General features: G+C 47.0%; 4 non-coding genes across 4 annotated transcripts; all 4 read left to right on the top strand.

The window, feature by feature from the left end:
* Positions 1 to 563: 563 nt before the first annotated feature.
* On the top strand, positions 564 to 645 carry TRNAS-AGA (transfer RNA serine (anticodon AGA)). Its single transcript has one exon. It is a non-coding gene; the product is annotated as a tRNA-Ser (tRNA).
* A 728-nt stretch (positions 646 to 1,373) lies between these two features.
* TRNAQ-CUG (transfer RNA glutamine (anticodon CUG)) lies at positions 1,374 to 1,445 on the top strand. Its single transcript has one exon. It is a non-coding gene; the product is annotated as a tRNA-Gln (tRNA).
* Positions 1,446 to 2,348: 903 nt separating this feature from the next.
* On the top strand, positions 2,349 to 2,430 carry TRNAY-AUA (transfer RNA tyrosine (anticodon AUA)). Its single transcript has one exon. It is a non-coding gene; the product is annotated as a tRNA-Tyr (tRNA).
* A 21,609-nt stretch (positions 2,431 to 24,039) lies between these two features.
* On the top strand, positions 24,040 to 24,121 carry TRNAS-AGA (transfer RNA serine (anticodon AGA)). The gene has a single exon. It is a non-coding gene; the product is annotated as a tRNA-Ser (tRNA).
* Positions 24,122 to 25,370: the final 1,249 nt, after the last annotated feature.

Genomic DNA, 25,370 nt, shown 5'->3' with positions numbered 1-25,370 from the left:
CATAGTTTGGTGATGTTTTTCTAAGTATTGTTTTGGGCATCAAATGAGTTTGTTTAAGTTTCTTTTTTGCTCGCAAAATGCTATGAACGTCACTCAGGAACCTTCCAGGGGTCTTTCTAACCTACTCATTGACTTGTATAGCAAGTATAAAGCAAGCAAAATATACCTGAAAAATGATATGCTCACTTCTGTTAACCGCTTGGCGTTTTGGGAAACTTAATGAGGTTAAAAGACGCTCAATACCTGATCATATGAACAGCAAGTCTTTTTGCATGGAAATGAATCTGTTCAAACCATTGAGCATTTTCAAAGCCTTTTTCAGGAGGTGTTTGGAACAAAGTCACTCTAAATCCGCCTTATGAATTTTAATAAACCTTGAACTGTAAAAGGTTCCAATTGATGATACCTTTAAATCAGATTTTTACATTTCAGTGAGGCCTGGAATTTTGTTTCCAATTGAAATCTTCCATTTTCTGAAATGTCTTCCAGAAGGATAATCACTGATAGTGATCATGGTGCTATAAGAAAAGGTGTGAAACTCATAAAAATGAAACAGTGTCTGAGTAGTTGTGGCCGAGTGGTTAAGGCGATGGACTAGAAATCCATTGGGGTCTTCCCGCGTTGGTTCAAATCCTGCCAACTACATTTAACTTCATGTAACATTTTGACGAATTATCTGAGTAGATCAATTTCCACATTCCCAAGTCTATCCCCCACATAAATGGTCTGTAATCTATGGATTGTATTTGTAGAACCAGCTTAACAGCATCTGTAGATCTTCTTTTGATTAGTCAGTCGGGTGAGATGTCACATGTGCATCACACCACCAATCAAACAAAGCTCAGAGGGTGCCATCAGGTATGTGGTGCAAATCCTCCTTTTTTCCAGCGAACACAGACCACTGCCATGGCTGATGGACTGGGATATGAACTTTGATTTGCACCAACTCTACTTGAATTATCTTTCCGATGGAACCTTTTAGCACACCATGAAAAATCTTTAGTGACTTCTGGATGAGCAGAAGTTTTGCAATTTCTTTTTTTCTCACCCTTTTTCCAGCTGATAGATCCAGCACGCTAATTATTAGCCAGATTTCATCTACATTTTAAAACTGTCTTTGTTGTGATATCATGGAACTTTAAGCACACTTGTGGAATAAAAAGGAAGGAGATATTAATTTACCAATGTGTGTTAGATATACATTTGCGGAACAGCTTTAGAACCAGTTTTCATCATAATGCATGAATTCCCAGGTTCCACTGAGATTAGAACTCAGATCACTGGATTAAGAGTGAATTTCTTACATTTCCACTATTTACACATGCTCTTTTACTGTTTTCAAAAGAAAATCAAGCCAGCTTCATTGGTAATGTGGTTCCATGGTGTAATGGTTACCACTCTGGACTCTGAATTCAGTGATCTGAGTTCAAATCTCAGTGGAACCTGAGAAATTCTTTGTGCATAGCAGTTTTATCTTTTCTGCTCACACTCAATTTGCCAATGCACATGGTTTAACATAAAAAGAGAAAGTTAAAATCCACATGGCAAAAAGATCTATCTATCAAGAAAGTTTAACTCAAAAGTTAAACTTGACTTCATGAAGCAAAACTCGTATCATCTATGTCACACCAAGCAATCGTACTCTATGACTTGTGCCAATGTTCGCATGACACTTTTTCCAGGTGGTTGAAACTGACCAGGATTTCAAGCCGAAACGGCCTCAAGAAACGACAGCGATTCTTTTCCTGAATCACTCTTTTTAGTGTTTTCCAGCATTTTTGTAAACATAGTTTGGTGATATATTTCTAAGTATTGTTTTGGGCATCAAATGAGTTTGTTTAAGTTTCTTTTTTGCTCGCAAAATGCTGTGAACGTCACTCAGGAACCTTCCAGGGGTCTTTCTAACCTACTCATTGACTTGTATAGCAAGTATAAAGCAAGCAAAATATACCTGAAAAATGATATGCTCACTTCTGTTAACCGCTTGGCGTTTTGGGAAACTTAATGAGGTTAAAAGACGCTCAATACCTGATCATATGAACAGCAAGTCTTTTTGCATGGAAATGAATCTGTTCAAACTATTGAGCATTTTCAAAGCCTTTTTCAGGAGGTGTTTGGAACAAAGTCACTCTAAATCCGCCTTATGAATTTTAATAAACCTTGAACTGTAAAAGGTTCCAATTGATGATACCTTTAAATCAGATTTTTACATTTCAGTGAGGCCTGGAATTTTGTTTCCAATTGAAATCTTCCGTTTTCTGAAATGTCTTCCAGAAGGATGATCACTGATATTGATCATGGTGCTCTAAGAAAAGGTGTGAAACTCATAAGTGTGAAACAGCATCTGAGTAGTTGTGGCCGAGTGGTTAAGGCGATGGACTATAAATTTATTGGGGTCTCCTTGCGTAGGTTCAAATCCTACCAACTACGTTTAACTTCATGTAACATTTTGACGAATTGTCTTAGTAGATCAATATCCACATTCCCAAGTCTATCCCCCACAGAAATGGTCTGTAATCTTTGGATTGTATTTGTAGAACCAGCTTAACAGCATCTGTAGATCTTCTTTTGATTAGTCAGCCTAGTGCGATGTCACTTGTGCATCACACCACCAATCAAGCAAAGCTCAGAGGGTGCCATCAGGTATGTGGTGCAAATCCTCCTTTTTTCCAGCGAACACAGATCACTGCCGTGACTGATGGACTGGGATATGAACTTTGATTTGCACCAACTCTACTTGAATTATCTTTCCGATGGAACCTTTTAGCACACCATGAAAAATCTTTAGTGACTTCTGGATGAGCAGAAGTTTTGCAATTTCTTTTTTTCTCACCCTTTTTCCAGCTAATAGATCCAGCACGCTAATTATTAGCCAGATTTCATCAACATTTTAAATCTGTCCTTGTTGTGATATCATGGAACTTTAAGCACACTTGTGGAATAAAAAGGGAGGAGATATTAATTTACCAATGTGTATTAGATATACATTTGCAGAAAAGCTTTAGAACCAGTTTTCATCATAATGCATGAATTTCCCAGGTTCCACTGAGATTAAAACTAGTGTTGAGCAAACATGCTCGACACTGCTCGGTACTCGCCCGAGCATCACGCTACTCAGGATGTTCAGCGAGCACTGAGCATTTCCGGGATTCTCGGGCGGGAGCTCGGGTCTCCGCCCTGCATGTTTGGCGCTCTTTACAGAGCCAATGAACATGCAGGGATTGCCAGCCAGTCACTGTAATGCCGCAGCCATGTTGTTTATGGGCATTACAGTGATTGGCTTTAAAACCGGGTGCCGCCATCTTGGACACAGTCGCTCCGGATCAGACAGTGTAGGTACAGCGCTGCTGATTTAGGGAGAGATATATCCTGCAAAATAGTTAGTGTAGGGTCTGTAAAGGCTGCCAGATCAAACAAGCAGTCCTTCTCAGGACTAATATCCATCCCAGGTATATCAGGCAGGCAGGAAGGCAGGCTGTATAGGAGACGCAGTGGTTATACCAGCAAACGCTACATTACAGTCCTGTGTGCTTCTCCTGTTGCTGAAATTGCTGGACTTAGCTCCAGGTCCCGGGGGCCAGGAAAAATCCTTTTTTTTTATCTAAATCCTATTTTTTTTTCCTCCTACACAATGTACAAATACCCATCTTATTAACCTTTTGGTGTCCCCCCCCCCCCCCCAAAAAAAAAGTGTGCCTCTGATTTTTCAGACACAAATATATCTGTTGAAAATAGTCTGGTGTAGGCCCGAGAAATAGAAGTGTGGTTTTGCAGTTCTATGGGCCATTTGTATCTAAAAAAAACAGTTTGAGTGTGTCGCTCACTGTTCAGCCGCAAATATATATATTTAAAAAAGTCTGGTATACACCAGTAAATTATTACTGTGGTTTTGATGTTCCACGGTAAAACATCTCTATTATCCTGTTTTTGGCATTTTTTGCTGTATAAAAATAATAATAGTGTCTCCCTGATTTTTCAGACACAAATATATCTGTTGAAAATAGTCTGGTGTAGGCCCGAGAAATACAAGTGTGGTTTTGCAGTTCCACGGTACAAACCTCTGTATTATCCACTTTTGGGCCATTTGTATCTAAAAAAAACAGTTTGAGTGTGTCGCTCACTGTTCAGCCGCAAATATCTCTATTTAAAAAAGCGTGGTATACCCAGTAAACAATAACTGTGGTTTTTCCATCCCATGGTAAAAAATCTCTATTATTCAGGTTTTGGTAGTTTTTTCCGTAAAGAAAAACAGTAGTGTCTCCTGACTGTTGTGACACAAAAATATATCTGTTGAAAATAGTCTTGTGTAGGCCCGACATCCCAGTGTGGTTTCGCAGTTCCACGGGTCAAATCGCTGTACTATCCAGTTTTGGGCCTTTGGTATCTAAAAAAAAAGCAGTTTGAGTGTGTCGCTCACTGTTCAGCCGCAAATATCTCTATTTAAAAAAGTGTGGTATACCCCAGTAAACAATAACTGTGGTTTTCCTCTTCCACGGTTCTAATCTACTCTTTATTACCCTTTTTCCATTGATAGTGCAAGTGTAAGCTATTTTACTTCATTTACAATGGGCAAGGTTTGTGGCAAGGGACGTGGAAGTGGACGTTCTGGTGATTGTTCGTGCAGAAGGTGGGGCCGTGGCCAAGGTGAAAATGTGCCACAACCAACAGCCACATCTTCTCGCTCCCACTTCTTGACCGAATTACTAGGGAAGCACAGAACAACACCAGTATTGAGAACTGATCAGTGTGAATAGGTTATTAATTGGATAACAGACAATACTTCCAGTTACCTTGGCACCACCACCTCCGATCTGTCTTCCACACGGTCAACTCTTAGTAGCCATGAGTCTCGACCGCATACTCCTCCTCACCCTGATGCTCCTTCCTCCCAGCATGCCGAGTGTCGTCAGACAGCAAGTGATCCCACACTTGGACACTCTGAAGAGCTGTTCACTGGTCCATTTCCATATTTGGGCCCCTCGCCTGATACGCTTGAAGTGGTGGAAGAGGAGATCCCATGTTGCGATGCCCAAATATTTGAACAGCCATGGCCACAGGAAGTCGAAGTTGGCAATCTGTCACAAGAGGTGGACGATGACGAGACACAATTGCCAGGAAGTGAGGAGGAGGATCGTGGTGCGCAAGTGGAAGAGGAGAAGGTGGTGGATGATCTAGTAACTGACCCAACGTGGAAGGAGGACATGCAGAGTGAGGACAGCAGCACACAGGGGGAGGGAGGCAGAGTACCCCAACAGGCAGGAAGAAGCAGTGTGGTGGCCGCAGACAGAAGGCAGGCAACCGTTCCCCGTAACACCAACACGAGGGACGTTGCCAGTACAAGCGGTAGGTCTTCCAGAGTCTGGGATTTTTTTAAAGACTCTGCTGATAACCCCAAAACGGCCATATGTTTCACCTGCCATGCCAGCATCAGCAGGGGTGACAAAACTACCAGCCTGATCACCACCAGCATGATCAGGCACATGGCAGCAAAGCACCCGACTTTGTGGGGCGAAACCCAGGGTCCACGACCAGTGTCAGCGGGTGTCACCACTGCTTCTTCCACTGTTGTGCGTGCAATAGAACCCCCTGTTGTGTGTGCAAGGCAATCCCCTGTCCATACTGCATGTAAAGATGCCCCCTCCTCTCAGTCTTCACTTGTTATGGCAGTTTCTCAAGAAACAGCATCAACGTCCGCGTCCACGTCCCACCGCAGCGTTTAATTGTCCATATCCCAGACCTTTGAACGAAAGCGGAAATTCGCAGCTAACTCCCCACAGGCCACAGTCCTAGATTCGCACATTTCACGACTGCTTGCATTGGAAATGCTGCCTTTTAGGCTGGTAGAGACGGAATCCTTCCGCAATCTTATGGCGGTGGCCCTCCCTCGGTACTCGGTCCCCAGCCGACACTATTTTGCCAGGTGTGCCATCCCCGCACTACACAAGCACGTGTCCCAAAGCATCTGCCGTGCCCTCAACAACGCAGTTACTGGGAGAGTCCACCTGACAACGGGCACGTGGACAAGTGCTTGTGGCCAGGGACGGTACATCTCTCTGACGGCACACTGGGTAAACATAGTGGAAGCCGGGACCCAGTCGGACCTTGGGACGGAACACATCCTCCCCACACCGAGGATTGCGGGCCCTATGTCAATCAGAGTTGTCCCCACAGTGTACAGCTCCTGCGCATCCTCCTTCTCCTCCTCCTCCTCATTTTCAGCCTCCATCTCAGATATCACCACGTCAGTTACAAGTTGGAAGCATTGCAGTACTGCCTTCGCCAAGCGGCAACAGGCTGTGCTGAAACTCATAAGCTTAGGTGATAAACCTCACACTGCTTGTGAGTTGTGGACAGCTGTGAAAGAGCAGGCAGATCTGTGGCTGAGACAGCTGAACCTACATCCCGGCATGGTCGTGTATGACAATGGCCGTAACCTGGTGGCGGCTCTGAGGCGAGGTGAGATCACACACGTAGCATGCCTGGCTCATGTGCTTAACCTCATGGTTCAGCGTTTTCTTAAATCGTACCCCGAGTTGCCAGATCTGCTCGTGAAAGTTCGCCGCCTGTCAGCTCATTTTCGCAAGTCGGCTACAGCTTCCGCCGCCCTTGCTGTGTTGCAGCAGCGTTTGCAGCTTCCGGCACACCAACAGGTGTGTGATGTCCCCACACGTTGGAACTCTACCCTCCACATGTTGCAAAGGATTTGTGAGCAGAAGAGAGCAGTTGTGGAGTACCAGCTGCAACAAGGCCGTCGATATTCAGGTCAGACTCCACACATAAGACCTCAGGAGTGGACCTGGATGTCTGACATATGTACCATCCTGACAAACTTTGAGGAGGCCACCAAGATGGTGAGTGGCGATGATGCCATCATTAGTGTCAGCATCCCACTTGTCTGTCTTTTGCAACGCTCTCTGCAGAGAATTAAAGAGGAGGCATTGCAGCCAGAGTATGATGAGATGGATCAAGAAGCTATAGCGGGCGATTACACACAGCCCAGCCTCATCTCATCCCAACGTGCATTGGGGGACAATGAGGGAGAGGAGGAGGAGGAGGAGGAGGAAGAACAGGAGCTGCTATCATGCGTTGTAGACGGTAGTACCTGTACAAGTGTCATACCGTCGGTTCAGCGTGGGTGGCCTGAGGACAGGGGGGAGGAGGAAGAGGAGGAGGAATAGGAGAGCATGGTCAGTCGTCATCTTGGTGAGGACACGGAAATCTTGCCCATTACCAGTCTGGCACGCATGGCTGACTTTATGTTACGCTGCCTTAACCGTGACCCTCGCGTTGTCAAAATGTTGGGTGACAGTCATTACTGGTTGGTGACACTTGTAGACCCCCGCTACAAGGAGAACTTTCACTCTCTTATTCCTGAGGTGGAGAGGTCTGCAAAAATGGGGCAATACCAGAAGGCCCTTGCTGCAGAACTCTTAAAAAAATTCCTATCTGAACACGCTAGCGGCAGAGGTCACAGTTCGTTGCCCAACCAAGGCATACAGGCGAGAGAGATGCAACTCCAATCCAGCAGAGGCAGGGGAACACTGTCAACGTTCTGGGACAGTTTTCTGACACCCCCCCAGCTTACAGGCCCTGAGGCGCGGGGTACTCTCACAAGGAGTGGAAAGTTTCAAAAGATGGTGAGGGAGTACCTTGCCGATCGTACCAGCGTCCTCCGTGATTCCTCTGTGCCTTTTAATTATTGGGTATCCAAGCTGGACACTTGGAATGAACTCGCTCTGTACGCCTTGGAGGTCCTGGCCTGCACTGCCGCTAGCGTGTTATCGGAGCGTGTTTTTAGTGCCGCTGGGGGAATTATAATTGATAAGCGCACTCGCCTGTCAACTGACAATGCTGACAAGCTGACCCTTATCAAAATGAACAAGGGCTGGATTGGGCCAGACTTCTCATCACCACCAAATGACAGCAGAGTAACATAAAGTCAAATCCACTGTGTTATTTCGGGAGGTGTATTCACATGCACCGCTTCACTCCCACACATGGGTATACGCTTCCTCGTTTCGGCTGTTTAATCTTCTTCTCCTTATCCTCAGCCTCCACCACCACTATACCACCAGGGTGCCAGCATTGCAAGTTCCTCCGTCCTAATTTTTGGCAGCTTTTGCTGGGAAAGCATAAGCAAATACCATGGGACACCCACTCCCCAATAATGGGACTTATGTTTGTAATATGCTGTACTGCATGGCTCTTGTAAGGGGCATTGCAAGTTGCTCCTTCCTAATTTTTGGCAGCTTTTGCTTGCAAGGCATAAGCAAATACTATGGGACACCCACTCCCCAATAATGGGACTTATGTTTGTAATATGCTGTACTGCATGGCTCTTGTAAGGGGGATTGCAAGTTGCTCCATCCTAATTTTTGGCAGCTTTTGCTGGGAAAGCATAAGCAAATACTATGGGAGACCCACTCCCCAATAATGGGACTTATGTTTGTAATATGCTGTACTGCATGGCTCTTGTAAGGGGCATTGCAAGTTGCTCCGTCCTAATTTTTGGCAGCTTTTGCTTGCAAGGCATAAGCAAATACTATGGGAGACCCACTGCCCAATAATGGGACTTATGTTTGTAGTATGCTGTACTACATGGCTCTTGTAAGGGGCATTGCAAGTTGCTCCATCCTAATTTTTGGCAGCTTTTGCTTGCAAGGCATAAGCAAAAACTATGGGACACCCACTCCCCAATAATGGGACTTATGTTTGTAATATGCTGTACTGCATGTGACGCGCCCCCTGGGCCGTGTTTACACGTGTGTGGGATACCCAGTGCCGGGTCTCTGGGGTCTGTAGTCTCCGTGGCGTTGACCCGGTCCCGTGGCTCAGGCTGGTCAAACCAGTGGCAGTCTTTCTTAGCTTTTGAGGTTAATTGTCCGACTGCGCCACCCGTGGATTGCGGTCAGGGAGTACCACCGCTGCGAGGCAGACCGCTGAGGCTGGTGTTGTGTGCGCATCATAGAATGGGATAACTCCCCTCGGGAGGAGTATAGCCTCAGGGCAGTGAGTGTGGATGATGGGGGTGATGGTGCACGAGCGCAGCAGGAACAACTCAGAGTCTTTGCAGTGCAGTTCAGGGTCTTTACTGATGAATATAAGGTAGACCCTCCCGGGAGTACTGGCTAGCATAAGAGGCCTGGTCAGTCTGTGAGCAAGCAGGAGTTCCCCTGGCCAGGTGGAGTTGTAGGCCTCCCCGTCTGTCTGCACTCTTCCTGGCTACCTTGCTGCAAGCGGGTAGAAGTAGCCCACGTCCCTGAGTGTACCGTGTAGTGCTCACCCGTATGGCTGGTGACTTGGGGCCTTCTGTTAGCCTCCACTCCACGATGGCGGTGCTGATCCCTTGCTTGTGACTGAGCCTCCGGGCTTCTATGGCCAGAGGACCTGAAATCCCCTGCCGGCTGGTTTCTGCTGCTGGATATATAAGTCCTCACAGCTTCGGACTCCTGTGTCCGGTTCGTATTGTCTTCTGCCAGGGCGAGCTCTGCTCAGCTTCCAGCCCCTGGTCTTTAGCTCCTAGCTCCTACAGAGCTCCTTGCTGTTACTTTCCCTTGCTCTCACTCTGACTCTGACTGTTCTCTGACTCACTCAACCCCGCCCCAGATCCAGTTTATAAGGGCAGAATTCTCCCCTCCCAGGACTGGGGCAGGAGGATGTTGCATGTTTAAGGGATCCTGACCAGGAAACCTCCCACTTGCTCTCCGACGTAATATCTCTATTACTGTGGTGACCAGACCCCTGGGGTGCCCCACATGGCTCTTGTAAGGGGCATTGCAGTTCTTCATAATTTTTGGAAAGTCTTCCATTCACTGCTTAGGCCAACAGTGCACGGGAGACCCAGTTGCTATAAATCGAAAAAAAGGTTTAGTTAACGCCCTCTGACCTCCATGTCATTTCCAAGGGGCATTGGAGTTGCTCGAAATTTTTGGTAGGCATTGCACTCACTGTATGCCCTATAACTGTGTAGCCGAACAGCTCCTTTTGTTACAGAAATATATCCTACAAGACATATCTGGTTGACTGGCCTGATATTGATGTGAATGGTCCCTGTTCCTCCTGCTCTTTCTCCTTTGCCACCACCTCATCCATCATTCATCACCTGAAGCTTTGTTTTAACGGGAGTCATAGAACTGTGATAGTAGCAGGAAAACATCCAGCAATCCTCGAAGGAGGTAGAATATGCGCCAAAATGCTGACCACCTCAGGCCTAGCTGCTACTACATACATGCGCTTGCATTCCAAGGAACAGAAAGCTAAGGAGGTGGATGGCCTTATGATCATGAATAATTTACTCATTGTGTAGGAGGCCGACCACTGCTGCTGTCTACCTTCTGAACTTTGTGTTGAAGCCTGATTGACCCAGGACCCACAATCCTCTATGTCTGGAGGACGTGTTGCATCCCAGTGTCCAACTGTGTCCCGGCTTCCACAATATTAACCCAGTGTGAAGGCGTCAGTGAGATGGACCATTCCTGGCCACATTCACTTGTCCACGTGTTTGTGGTTAGGCTGTCCTTCCCACTAAATGCACTGGGGAGGGCACAGGTAATGTTTTGGTATGCGCGCTTGTGTATAAGGTGCACCGGGACAAATAGGGGCGGCTGGGGACCGTTTATGGACACCTGGCCACCCCCACGCGGCTGGGGACTGTGTGTGGGCACCCGGCCGCGGGGCGGCTGGGGACTGAGTATGGACACCCGGCCGCCCCCTGGCGGCTGGGGACCAAGCGTGGACACCCGGCCGCCGGGCGGCTGGGGACTGAGTATGAATACCAGGCTACCGACGCAGCCATGACGTGGTGGCCAGGTTCCACCTCCACATGCCTAAAAGGCCCAATTTCAAGTGCAAGCAAGCTAGCAGTATGTTATTGCAGCCTGGGGGTGGGTGGGTGGCAGGCTGCATACTTGCGCTTGTATTGAAAGTTATGGGGGAGGTACAATTGAACACTGCCCTGGGACAAGGACTTGCACAGGGATAGTTGCAAGTCTGCATCTTCTGATGCGGCAAGGATCACTTCTGATGGGCACACTTTTAGGCAGTGACCTGGGTGTCAGAGATGCTTCCAGGGGTCTTCCCCATGCTGGTCCCATGTCTTTTTAGCACTGTATGCATGTGTCGCACAGCACATGGCCAGATAAGGTTGTAAAATGTTAAAATGACATTTCCCGGTGAATCCATTTGTCACGGTTGAAAGCAATACAAACGTGCAAAAACGCATAAAAAATGCTACTTGTGAACATAGCCCAAGGTGTGGAGGAGTATTTTTGTTTTTGGTTATTTATTTTACCTTATACACAAGTCTTTACCCTGGAAAGGATGTTCCTTAACTAGTGTTGAGCATTCCGATACTGAAATATCGGGTATCGGCCGATATTCGCGGTATCGGAATTCCGATACTTAATTCCGATACTTTTGCAATATCGTATACCGGAATCGGAAGTTCCCATAATGCAATGAGACATTTTCATTTTATTCAGCCAATGAGGATCCTAAGAAGTGTGGGCACATCCTGTTAGGCATGTAGGCATCTTAACTAATGGCATGGCTGTGATTGGCTGCTGAAATGATGTCATGATGCACTATAAAAGCCACCGCCGCCATTTTGAGCTCACTCTGCTGTGAATTCAGTTAGGGATAGGACGCTGTTGTTCTGAGGGACAGTTTTAGCTACCTATTTGCTCTATACTGCTTTACCCAAGCTACTTTCTAAATCACTGTGCCTTGCAGTGCTAGTGCACAGTTCCCTGTGCTGTTCACCGCTGTCTGCAAGGTCTGTGTGTGTGAGTGCAGCTCACCCTGTAGTGTGTGCTTCAGCCAAGTCTGGTTGTAGTGCACTCAGTGTGTGTCACTGCCTCATACATTGTCCTTTTTTGCCAATTCATAATTTTTCCTGATATCTCCTATTAGTGTGGTGGTTCCATCCGTATTCAGCTAAATTGGTTCCAAACACACTATATAGGAGTAGATAGAGAAATTTTTTTGGTCTTGCAGCGCTAGTGCACAGTGCTCTGCATCTGTACTGTTCACCGCTGTCTGCAAGGTCTGGTGTGTGAGTGCAGCTCACCCTGTAGTGTGTGCTTCAACCCCGTCTGGTTGTAGTGCACTCAGTGTGTGTCACTGCCTCATACATTGTCCTTTATTGCCAATTCATAATTTTTCCTGATATCTCCTATTAGTGTGGTGGTTCCATCCGTATTCAGCTAAATTGATTCCAAACACACTATATAGGAGTAGATAGAGGAGCCTTTCTGCAGCATTGGGCCCTGCAGCCCCAGCCAGATTAGTATTAGCCTATTTTTTGCAGCCTCATCTATTGCATTGTAGGTTACCTTCCTACATTGTAATAGCTACAAAAAGTTTGTGATACTATCGTTATTACATCTTTAGGCACATCCAGTGTCTTTTTGTGACAAAAAAAAACCTAAATAAAGTTCACCAAACACTCCACTTTACAGTTGTGTAGGCCACATTAGCTCATATTAAAGTCTAGTCCACACTTTATAAAATTAGTGTTTCTTATACCTGTTAGCAGCTGTTCAGGAATAAGCACACTAAGCCCTTAGTACTTTTCTGCCTATCTTTATCAGTCTACCAAGATGAAGAAGGCAGGGAGTAAGGCATGTGGTCGTGGGCGTGGGCGTGGGCGTGGAGTTTCTGCAGGGAGAGGACGTGAGGATTCTGTGCCTGCAGGGAGAGGACGTGGGGATTCTGTGCCTGCTGCGGGCACCAGTGACTCAGCATCCCCCAGTTTTACCAGGGAACAGTCCTTTATGCGCAGCTTTGTAGGAGCTAGCCGTACCCCACTGCTGCGCGAGGACCAAATTAAAGCCGTTGTCGGATGGATGGCAGCTAACGCATCGACTTCAATTAGTTCCAGATCCTCTCAGGTCCTGAGCACTGAAGAGCACCCATCTGTCTCTTCACCACCTGCCAAATTGCCCAGGCAGTCAGAGAGCCCTGGACAGGAGCCATCTCTACTTCTGTTCTCTGAATCTCTTGGCTTGGAAAGAGGGGGCCAGCCAAGCAGAATTCGAGAATTTGAAGAAGAGGTAGTATGCATTGATGCGCAACCGTTTTGTCTCTCTGAATCTGAAGAGGCGGGTGGGCCAGTGCCTATGGTCAGCAGCACACCTCAGTACGCATCTGATGATGAGACTCAGGTGCCACTTTCTGGTGCGTACTGTGCTGTCGAGACTACCCAGGAGAAGCAGTTGTTTGAAGAGGGTGGTGTAGATGATGAGGTCCTTGACCCATCATGGCGTGAGGGACAGGAAGGTGGTGGGAGCAGCTCTGAGGAAGAGATTCCCCGAACGGCCCAAAAAGGAGGGAGAGGGAGGGGGCAGACTTGGTTGCCTGTAGCCTCCACTTCGGCACCCATTAGGAGCATGGCTCTTCCAAAATCCAAAGTGGGCGCTCCCAAGACTTGCAGTGCCTGGTCCTTTTTTGACACAGTTGCAGATGACATTTGCTTTGTCAAATGCAAGCTGTGTAATCTGAAGGTGAAAAGAGGGAAAAGTGTCAGCAACCTCAATACCACAAATATGTGGAAACATGTGCGGACCAAGCACGTGGTGGAGTTACACAAACACACTGAAGACCTAGGCCAACCTACAGCGCCACCTACCACCTCTTCAGCTCGTGTTGTAGCCTCTTCCTCCAGCTCACACACAGCTGGTTCGGCTTCCTCACAGGATCGCCATGGAAGAATCTCTGGCACTGTTGTACAGAGACACAGTGTAATTCCACCCACAGCACCACTTTCCCAGTCATCCTCACACTCCCAGGCCAGTCTACAGCCATCGTTAGCACAGGCATGGGAGAAAAGGCGCCCATACTCGGCAAACCACCCCCGAGCACAGGCTCTGAATGCTGGCATTGCTAAACTACTGGCCCTTGAAATGCTATCATTCAGGCTGGTGGAGACTGACACATTCCGTAACTTTATGGCATTGGCAGTCCCACAATACAACGTGCCCAGCCGCTTTTATTTCAGCAGGCAAGCCGTCCCTGCCCTGCAACATCATGTGGAGGGAAAAATTAAACATGCGCTACAAAACGCCGTCAGTAGCAAGGTCCACCTGACCACTGATGCGTGGACCAGTAAGCATGGACAGGGACGATACCTTTCCCTCACTGCCCATTGGGTAAATGTTGTGGAGCCGGGTACAGATCTTGAGAGTGGCGCTGTACGTGTTCTGCCAACTCCAAGGATTGCAGGAATCCAGTCTGTACACATTGACTCCTCCTCATACTCCAGTTCCTCTGAATCAGCGCTGCAGGAGCCGTCACGGTCTACCTCCACATCGACCCGTGAACGGTTACCTGTTATGATGACCGATATGAGCACAGCCGTGGCCAAACGTCAACAGGCCGTATTAAAATTAATTTCTTTGGGGAATCGAAGCCACACAGCGCAGGAGCTCTGGAATGCCATCAAGCAGCAGAGTGACGTGTGGTTTGTGCCAGCGAATCTCCAGCCAGGCATGGTAGTGTGTGACAATGGCTGAAATCTGGTGGCAGCTCTGGGCCTAGGCAACCTCACTCACATCCCATGTCTGGCACATGTGCTCAACTTGGTCGTGCAGAGTTTTTTGAGGGACTATCCGGATCTTGATGCACTGCTTCAAAAGGTCCGCATAGAGTGCGCTCACTTGCGGCGTTCCAGCAATGCAAGATCACGCATTGCAGCTCTGCAGGGCCGATTATGTCTTCCGGAACATCGCATCAAATGTGACCTACCCACCAGGTGGAATTCAACGTTACATATGTTGGAGAGGTTGTGTGAGCAGCAGGCAGCAGTAATGGAGTACCAGCTGCAGCAGGCGCAAACAAGTCGCAGTGCGCGCCGTTCACACTTCACCACCACTGAGTGGGCCTCTATGAAGGACATTTGCCACGTTTTGCGTGCCTTCGATTATTCCACGCGGATGGCGAGTGCAGATGATGCACTAGTCAGCATGACTATCCCCCTTATCTGCCTGCTTGAAAAAACACTGCAAGCACTAAGGGACGAGGTTTTGGAAGAGGTGGAGGATGAGGAGTCACAAATGCCATCTGCTTCTCTACAGTCTGCGCAACGTGGTTCCTCACAAAGGCCTAGGCAGGGGACACTTTGTGAGGAGGATGAGGAGGAGTCAATGGATGAGGAAGACATCTGTCCAGAGTAGGGAGGTACACAATGCTCTAGTAGTCAGTATCTAGAGTGAGGGTGGGGTGATGTAGAGCAGGCAGAGATCATGCCTCAAGCAGGGGACAGCGTTTTTTGGCCAGTTGGCAGTCTGCAGCACATGGTTGATTTCATGCTGCAGTGCCTGAGAAACGACCGCCGCATCGCCCACATTCTCAACACGGCTGATTATTGGGTGTCCACCCTCCTAGATCCTCGCTACCGGGACAACTTACAAAGCCTCATAACACCGTTGAACCGGGAGCGTAAAATGCGGGAGTACCAAGACGCACTGGTGCATTCCATCATGTTCTCCATTCCAACCGAGAGCAGTGCTGCTAGTGCTTTACAAAGCAGCTCAGTGCGTCGAGGCAGTGGAGGAAGCTCTGCACAAAGTGGGAGCAGAAGCAGCGCCTCAGCACAAGGCAAGACCAGTATGGCCGAAATGTGGCAAAGTTTTGTGTCCCCGCCACCACAAATGTCTACACCATCACAGACGGCTCCAGTCAGCAGGAGGCAACGTTTCCGTCAGATGGTGACAGACTACATGTCTTGCCCTCTTAGTGTACTCCCAGACGGCTCTTCTCCCTTCAAGTTTTGGGTCTGTAAGCTGGATACATGGCCAGAGCTTAGTCAGTATGCACTGGAGGTGCTAGCTTGCCCTGCTGCTAGTGTATTATCGGAACGCGTCTTTAGTGCCGCAGGTGGTGTACTAACAGACCGTCGCATGCGACTATCCTCCGATAACGTTGACCGGCTTACTTTTCTCAAAATGAACAAGGCCTGGATCTCTCATGAATTTGCCAGTCCTCTTCCAGAATAAATAATTGATTGGCAACAGTATCCAGGTCTCCTGTTCTGTTCATGTTTCTACCACCTGAACTGTAATCCCTGAGCTCCAACACCACCAGTTGGCGCTCGGAAGTGTCGTCTGCACAGTCAACACTTGCTACCATGTTATTGGGGTTCAGTAACGTTAGCTGTTCCCCTGCTGTGCGGACGGCAATTTCTCCTGCTCTGTCCACATTCTCACTACTACAGATTTTAAAGTTGCTCCAATTACACCTCTGGCTCCTCTGTTTTCAGTATTATCCCTGAGCTCCAACACCGCCAGTTGGCGCTCGGAAGTGCCATCTGCACAGTCAACACTTGCTACCATGTTATTGGGGTTCAGTAACGTCAGCTGTTCCCCTGCTGTGCGGACGGCAATTTCTCCTGCTCTGTCCACATTCTCACTACTACAGATTTTAAAGTTGCTCCAATTACACCTCTGGCTCCTCTGTTTTCAGTATTATCCCTGAGCTCCAACACCGCCAGTTGGCGCTCGGAAGTGCCGTCTGCACAGTCAACACTTGCTACCATGTTATTGGGGTTCAGTAACGTCAGCTGTTCCCCTGCTGTGCGGACGGCAATTTCTCCTGCTCTGTCCACATTCTCACTACTACAGATTTTAAAGTTGCTCCAATTACACCTCTGGCTCCTCTGTTTTCAGTATTATCCCTGAGCTCCAACACCGCCAGTTGGCGCTCGGAAGTGCCGTCTGCACAGTCAACACTTGCTACCATGTTATTGGGGTTCAGTAACGTCAGCTGTTCCCCTGCTGTGCGGACGGCAATTTCTCCTGCTCTGTCCACATTCTCACTACTACAGATTTTAAAGTTGCTCCAATTACACCTCTGGCTCCTCTGTTTTCAGTATTATCCCTGAGCTCCAACACCGCCAGTTGGCGCTCGGAAGTGCCGTCTGCACAGTCAACACTTGCTGCCGTGTTATTGGGGTTCAGTAACGTCAGCTGTTCCCCTGCTGTGCGGACGGCAATTTCTCCTGCTTTGTCCACATCCACTGTACTACACATTTTAAAGTTGCTCCAATTACACCTCTGGCTCCTCTGTTTTCATTCTTATCCCTGGGCTCCAGCACCGCCAGTTGGCGCTCGGAAGTGCCGTCTGCACAGTCAACACTTGCTGCCATGTTATTGGGGTTCGGTAACGTCAGCTGTTCCCCTGCTGTGTTCACGGCAATTTCTCCTGCTCTGTCCATATTCACTGTGCTACTTATTTAAAACTTGCTCCAATTACACCTCTGGCTCCTCTCTATTTTTATTCTTATCCCTGGGCTCCAGCACCGCCAGTTGGCGCTCGGAAGTGCCGTCTGCACAGTCAACACTTGCTGCCGTGTTATTGGGGTTCGGTAACGTCAGCTGTTCCCCTGCTGTGTTCACGGCAATTTCTCCTGCTCTGTCCATATTCACTGTGCTACTTATTTAAAACTTGCTCCAATTACACCTCTGGCTCCTCTCTATTTTTATTCTTATCCCTGGGCTCCAGCACCGCCAGTTGGCGCTCGGAAGTGCCGTCTGCACAGTCAACACTTGCTGCCGTGTTATTGGGGTTCGGTAACGTCAGCTGTTCCCCTGCTGTACGGACGGCAATTTCTCCTGCTTTGTCCACATCCACTGTACTACACATTTTAAAGTTGCTCCAATTACACCTCTGGCTCCTCTGTTTTCATTCTTATCCCTGGGCTCCAGCACCGCCAGTTGGCGCTCGGAAGTGCCGTCTGCACAGTCAACACTTGCTGCGGTGTTATTGGGGTTCGGTAACGTCAGCTGTTCCCCTGCTGTGTTCACGGCAATTTCTCCTGCTCTGTCCATATACACTGTGCTACTTATTTAAAACTTGCTCCAATTACACCTCTGGCTCCTCCGTTTTTAGTATTTACCCTGGGCTCCAATACCGCTAGTTGCTGCTCAGAAGTGCCGTCTGCACAGTCAACACTTGCTGCCGTGTTATTGGGGTTCAGTAACGTCAGCTGTTCCCCTGCTGTGCGGACGGCAATTTCTCCTGCTCTGTCCACATCCACTGTACTACTGATTTAAAACCTCCTCCAAATACACCTCTGGCTCCTCTGTTTTCAGTATTATCCCTGAGCTCCAACACCGCCAGTTGGCGCTCGGAAGTGCCGTCTGCACAGTCAACACTTGCTACCATGTTATTGGGGTTCAGTAACGTCAGCTGTTCCCCTGCTGTGTTCACGGCAATTTCTCCTGCTCTGTCCATATTCACTGTGCTACTTATTTAAAACTTGCTCCAATTACAACTCTGGCTCCTCCGTTTTTAGTATTTACCCTGGGCTCCAATACCGCTAGTTGCTGCTCAGAAGTGACGTCTGCACAGTCAACGCTTGCTCCAGTGTTATTGGGGTTCAGTAACGTCAGCTGATCCCCAGCTGTGTGTCCGGCAAATTCTCCTGCTTTGTCCACATCCACTGTACTACGGATTTAAAACCTCCTCCAAATACACCTCTGGCTCCTCTGTTTTTAGTATTTACCCTGGGCTCCAGCATCGCCAGCTGGTTCTCGGTAGTTCCATTGGCTCTTGTACCTTCTGCTACCCATCCGGGTTCCAGTACCGTCAGCTGGTCCTCGGTAGTTCCATTTGCTCTTGTATCTTCTGCTACCCATCCGGGTTCCAGTACCGTCAGCTGGTTCTCGGCAGTGCCTTTGGATTAGGTGCCTCCTTCTCGGTATCCAAGTTCCACCAATGTCTGCTGGTCCTTGGTAGTGCTTTCTGGCACAGGTACCTCCTGCTTAGTAACCGAGTTCCAGTAACATCAGCTGGTCCTCGGTAGTTCCATTGGCTCTTGTACCTTCTGCTACCCATCCGGGTTCCAGTACCGTCAGCTGGTCCTTGGTAGTTCCATTTGCTCTTGTATCTTCTGCTACCCATCCGGGTTCCAGTACCCTCAGCTGGTCCTCGGTAGTTCCATTTGCTCTTGTATCTTCTGCTACCCATCCGGGTTCCAGTACCGTCAGCTGGTTCTCGGCAGTGTCTTTGGCACGGGTACTCCCTCCTGCCCAGCCTGGTTCCAGCACGCTAGCTGTTTCCGGGTAGTATCAACGTCACTTTGCCTCCAATGCGTTGTCCTGTCGTGTTGCGGTCGGGTTAGCCGACTCTATGGTGCCTGCAGTTTAGGTGACTCCTATGTGGGCTGCGGGATCTGGCAATGAAGGCTGGTTCCATAGTGCCAATAGGACAAGCACCCCCTGTAGGACTGTGGGTTTTGGTAACTGCGGCCGGCTCGCGGCCTTGAACTTTTTTTTACATGGGTACCTTCTGCTACCCATCCGGGTTCCAGTACCGTCAGCTGGTTCTCGGCAGTGCCTTTGGATTAGGTGCCTCCTTCTCGGTATCCAAGTTCCACCGACGTCTGCTGGTCCTTGGTAGTGCTTTCTGGCACAGGTACCTCCTGCTTAGTAACCGAGTTCCAGTAACATCAGCTGGTCCTCGGTAGTTCCATTGGCTCTTGTACCTTCTGCTACCCATCCGGGTTCCAGTACCGTCAGCTGGTCCTCGGTAGTTTCATTTGCTCTTGTATCTTCTGCTACCCATCCGGGTTCCAGTACCGTCAGCTGGTTCTCGGCAGTGTCTTTGGCACGGGTACTCCCTCCTGCCCAGCCTGGTTCCAGCACGCCAGCTGTTTCCGGGTAGTGTCAACGTCACTTTGCCTCCAATGCGTTGTCCTGTCGTGTTGCGGTCGGGTTAGCCGACTCTATGGTGCCTGCAGTTTAGGTGACTCCTATGTGGGCTGCGGGATCTGGCAATGAAGGCTGGTTCCATAGTGCCAATAGGACAAGCACCCCCTGTAGGACTGTGGGTTTTGGTAACTGCGGCCTTGAACTTTTTTTTACATGGGTACCTTCTGCTACCCATCCGGGTTCCAGTACCGTCAGCTGGTTCTCAGCAGTGCCTTTGGATTAGGTGCCTCCTTCTCGGTATCCAAGTTCCACCAACGTCTGCTGGTCCTTGGTAGTGCTTTCTGGCACAGGTACCTCCTGCTTAGTAACCGAGTTCCAGTAACATCAGCTGGTCCTCGGTAGTTCCATTGGCTCTTGTACCTTCTGCTACCCATCCGGGTTCCAGTACCGTCAGCTGGTCCTCGGTAGTTCCTCAGCTTTCTTGTACCTTCTGCTACATTTCCAATTTCAAGCTTTTTGAAATGGTTCTTGGTAATCACTCTGGATCTCCCTGACGAGGACCCTGAAGACGAGGACCCTGAAGACCAACCCTAAGAAGACGAGGACCCCGAAGACAATGACCCTGAAGACGAGGACCCTGAAGACCACCCCGAAGAAGACGAGGACCCTATAGACCACCCCGAAGAAGACGAGGACCCTGAAGACCACCCCGAAGAAGACGAGGACCCCAAAGACGAGGACCCAGAAGACCAACCCGAAGAAGACGAGGACCCCGAAGACGAGGACCCCCGAAGACGACGACCCTGAAGACCACCCCGAAGAAGACCAAGAAGATGACCCTGAAGAAGTTGACCAAGAAGACAAAGAAGAGAAGACAAGCACCAAGATACAGAAGAACAAAAGACAGAAAACCAAGAAGCAGAAATACAAGAAGCTGCAGAACAAAAAGCGGAAGAACATTAAGCATAAGACTAAAAATCAGAGCAAAAGATAATATCTAAATTATAAGCAGAAGATGACTAAGCAGTGTATGGGGGTGAGTCCGTTCCTCCTCGTGGTGCCCCTGGAAAAGACCTGCTGCTGCAGGCCAAAACTGAACGCGGACAAATCCTGTTGTAAATCTTTTGTGACGGGCAGAACGAAAGGTGTAATGTCCAACCTTTTATAGATAACAACTACAGGAATGCCTGTCACAAATAAGAATATGATGAAGAAGAAGAATATGAAGAAGATGAAGAAGTAGAATATGAAGAATGTAAAAAAAAGAATAATACGAAGAAGGTGAAGAAGAAGAAGGTGAAGAAGAAGTGGATGAAAAAGATGCTGAGGATGATGAAGGAGAAAGTGTGGGAGAAGTAAAAAAGAAGGTGAAGAGCATGGAAGTAGTGAAACATAAATATCTGACAAAATATAAAAATACTTAACATAGTTAATATTTCCGTAACTCAGAACATAATAAAAAAATAGTAATTCCTGCTATTCCATTTGACTGGGCTAAACCTCTATGCCTTTATTGTCTCCCCCACCTCCCCCAATACATTCTACATTATTCTTAGTTGTTTTCCTTCATGTAGAAATAACCTACAAGGAAAGAAAGGGTTTATTTTAATTCCGATATTTATGTCCCATTGACTTGCATTGGTTTCCGGTATCGGAATCGGCGATATCCGAAACTTTTTCGGTATCGGTCCGATCCAATCCGATCCGATATTTCCCGATATCGGAAGGTATCGCTCAACACTATCCTTAACCCCTTTCCGACCTGGTCAGTAATAGTACGCACCAGGTCGGGAAGGCCGGTTCAGCGGGGGCTCCGGCGGTGAGCCCGCACTGAAGCGAGCACATGTCAGCTGATTATTCGAATCGCAATCCACCCGCGGCTGTTAACATGTTAAATCTCTGACAGTGGCATTTAACTCGCGCTTCTGGGAGTCCTAAGCCCCGCCCATCAGTGACCCCGTCACGTGATCGCGGGTCACCAATGGGTGGGCATGACAACTCAGGGTCTGCAGCAGATGCCTGTGGTTGTCATGTCTCAATTGCTATAAGCGCCACCTAGTGGTCAGCACTCATAGCAAGTGAGCATTTCTCCTGCATACAAGCGATCTGCTCATCGCTTGTATGCAGTAGAAGCAATCAGACAACTGCTGCTTCTAGTCTCCTCTGGAGACTATAGAAGCAAGCAGAAAGTGTAAAAAAAAAGTTTTTAAAAAAATTAAAAAAATAAAAAATATATAAAAGTTTAAGTCACCCCCCTTTCGCCCCATTCAAAATAAAATATATATATAAAAAAAAAACCACATACACATATTTGGTATCGCCGCGTTCAGAATCGCCCGATCTATCAAAATAAAAGAAGAATTAATACAATCAGTAAACGGCGTAACGAGAAAAAAATTTTAAACGCCAGAATTAAGTTTTTTTGGTCGCTACAACTTTGCAATAAAATGCAATAACGGGCGATCAAAACATCGGATCTACCCCAAAATGGTATCAATAAAAACGTCAGCCCAGCACGCAAAAAATAAGCCCTCACCTGGCCCCAGATCCCGAAAAATGGAGAAGCTAAGGGTCTCGGAAAATGGCGTCATTTTTTTTGTTTTTTTTAGCAAGCTTTGGATTTTTTTTTCACCACTTAAATAAAAAAGAACCTATACATGTTTGGTGTCTATGAACTCGTAACGACCTGGAAAATAATGATGGCAGGTCAGTTTTAGCAATCTGTGAACGTGGTAAAAAAAGGACCCAAAAAACAAGTGTGGAATTGCATTTTTTTTGCAGTTTCACTGCACTTGGAAATTTTTTCCCATTTTCCAGCACACAATATGGTAAAACCAGTGATGGTGTTTAAAATTACATCTCGTCCCGCAAAAAATAAGCCCTCACATGGCCATATTGAACGAAAATTAAAAAAGTTCTGGCTCTGGGAAGAAGGGGAGCAAAAAAGGAAAACACAAAAACAGAAATACCCATGGTCGTTAAGGGGTTAACATATTTCACAGGAAAGCACTTTCACTTTCATTTTTGAACGTTTTATTGTGAGCCTGTAAAAGTGGCTTAATACCTCTGACCACGTTGTTGACAGCAGTGACCTGGGGGTCAGAAATGCTTCCAGGGGTGATCCCCATGCTCTCCCCATGTCATTTGAGCACTGTCACTATCGTTTTGGGCACTATTTAGGCTTTCTACAGACTGCCGGGGGAGCCGTCGCAAAAATGTTCGGGTCTCCCATAGACTAACATTGGGCTCGCTGCTCGGGTCGAGCACCCGAGTATCACAGTGAGCTTGGCCCGAGCTTCGAGCACACAAGCATTTTAGTGCTCGCTCAACCCTAATTAGAACTCAGATCACTGGATTCAGAGTGAATTTCTCACATTTCCACAATGTACACATGCTCTTTTACCATTTTCAAAAGAAAATCCAGCCAGCTTCATTGGTCATATGATTCAATGGTGAATCCAGTGATCCGAGTTCAAATCTCAGTGGAACCTGCGAAATTCTTTGTTCACAGCGGTTTTATCTTTTCTGCTCACACTCAATTTGCCAATACACATGGTTTAACATAAAAAGAAAAAGTTAAAATCCACATGGCAAAAAAGATCTATTTATCAAGAAAGTTTAACTCAAAAGTTAAACTTGACTTCATGAAGCAAAACTCATATAATCTATGTCATATCAAACAATCGTACTCTATGACTTGTGATAATGTTCGCATGACACTTTTTTCAGGTGGTTGAAACTGACCAGGATTTCAAGTCGAAACGGCCTCAAGAAATGAGAGCGATTCTTTTCCTGAATCACCCTTTTTAGTGTTTTCCAGCATTTTTGTAAACATAGTTTGGTGATATTTTTCTAAGTATTGTTTTTGGCATCAATTTAGTTTGTTTAAGTTTCTTTTTGCTCGCAAAATGCTGTGAACGTCACTCAGGAACCTTCCAGGGGTCTTTCTAACCTACTCATTGACTTGTATAGCAAGTATAAAGCAAGCAAAATATACATGAAAAATGATATGCTAACTTCTGTTAACCGCTTGGCGTTTTGGTAAACTTAATGAGGTTAAAAGACGATCCATACCTGATCATATGAACAGCAAGTCTTTTTGCAGGGAAATGAATCTGTTCAAACTATTGAGCATTTTCAAAGCCTTTTTCAGGAGGTGATTGGAACAAAGTCACTCTAAATCCGCCTTATGAATTTTAATAAACCTTGAACTGTAAAGGTTCCAATTGATGATACCTTTAAATCAGATTTTTACATTTCAGTGAGGCCTGGAATTTTGTTTCCAATTGAAATCTTCCATTTTCTGAAATGTCTTCCAGAAGGATAATAACTGATATTGATCATGGTGCTCTAAGAATAGGTGTGAAACTCATAACTATGGAACAGCATACGAGTAGTTGTGGCCGAGTGGTTAAGGCGATGGACTAGAAATCCATTGGGGTCTTCCTGCGTAGGTTCGAATTCTGCCAACTACATTTAACTTCATGTAATATTACGACGAATTATCTGTGTAGATCAATTTCCACATTCCCCAGTCTATCCCCCACAGAAATGGTCTGTAATCTTTGGATTCTATTTGTAGAACCAGCTTAACAGCATCTGTAGATCTTCTTTTGATTAGTCAGCCTGGTGCGATGTCACTTGTGCATCACACCACCAATCAAACAAAGCTCAGAGGGTGCCATCAGGTATGTGGTGCAAATCCTCCTTTTTTACAGTGAACACAGATCACTGCCGTGAATGATGGACTGGGATATGAACTTTGATTTGCACCAACTCTACTTGAATTATCTTTCCGATGGAACCTTTTAGCACACAATGAAAAATCTTTAGTGACTTCTGGATGAGCAGAAGTTTTGCAATTTCTTTTTTTCTCACCCTTTTTCCAGCTAATAGATCCAGCACGTTAATTATTAGCCAGATTTCATCTACATTTTAAAACTGTCCTTGTTGTGATATCATGGAACTTTAAGCACACTTGTGGAATAAAAAGGGAGGAGATATTAATTTACCAATGTGTATTAGATATACATTTGCGGAACAGCTTTAGAACCAGTTTTCATCATAATTAGAGATGAGCGTTGTTCGATTCGAACTGTTCGCCAATCTCAAATTCGAGCTGTTTTGGGCGGTGTTCGGGCCATTCGGCGAACATGAACGATTTGAGAAAAATTCGGCTGTTCGAGGTTATGTTCGATAACTGTTCGTGCACCAAAATCATAATTGGATTTTTTCTCAGTAATCATGAAAATTAATGTTAACACGAAGCTTGAGTGTACAGCGGGGCGGGGGGAGGGGCAGGGGATGGATCTCTGCAGGAATAATGAAGATTTTCATTTTTTTTTCTCTTTCCCGCATTTACAGTGGGGAGGTGCAATCTGTCAGCCTATCAGCAGCGCACACACGGAGCGAAGTGCTTTTTTTCTCACAAGCAAGGGCATGTGTCATTGGCAGTGTATGTCACATGTCCTTGCCCTATAAGACCCAGCCATTTTTCCCGTCGCCACCATTTTCTCACTGCTGCAGCTGTATGTTAGATGGCACCGCTGTTGCTGAGTGCGCTATACCTTGCTAATTTCAAGCCAATTTTCGCACAAATCTACAGATAGCTTGGGAGTAGGGAATAGTTGTGATTGCAGTCCTTTTAAGGACTAGGTTACAGCATTTCCTACGACTTTTATCAGGCTGTCTGTGCTCTTAAATAGATAGGTTGTGGGAGTAAAG

This window comes from Phyllobates terribilis, unplaced genomic scaffold (assembly GCF_046119375.1).
Source record: "Phyllobates terribilis strain yellow unplaced genomic scaffold, ASM4611937v1 Scaffold_13__5_contigs__length_258822181, whole genome shotgun sequence".
Taxonomy (NCBI): domain Eukaryota; kingdom Metazoa; phylum Chordata; class Amphibia; order Anura; family Dendrobatidae; genus Phyllobates; species Phyllobates terribilis.
Note: the sequence above shows the minus strand (reverse complement) of the source record. Positions and strands in the feature narration are given on the sequence as shown.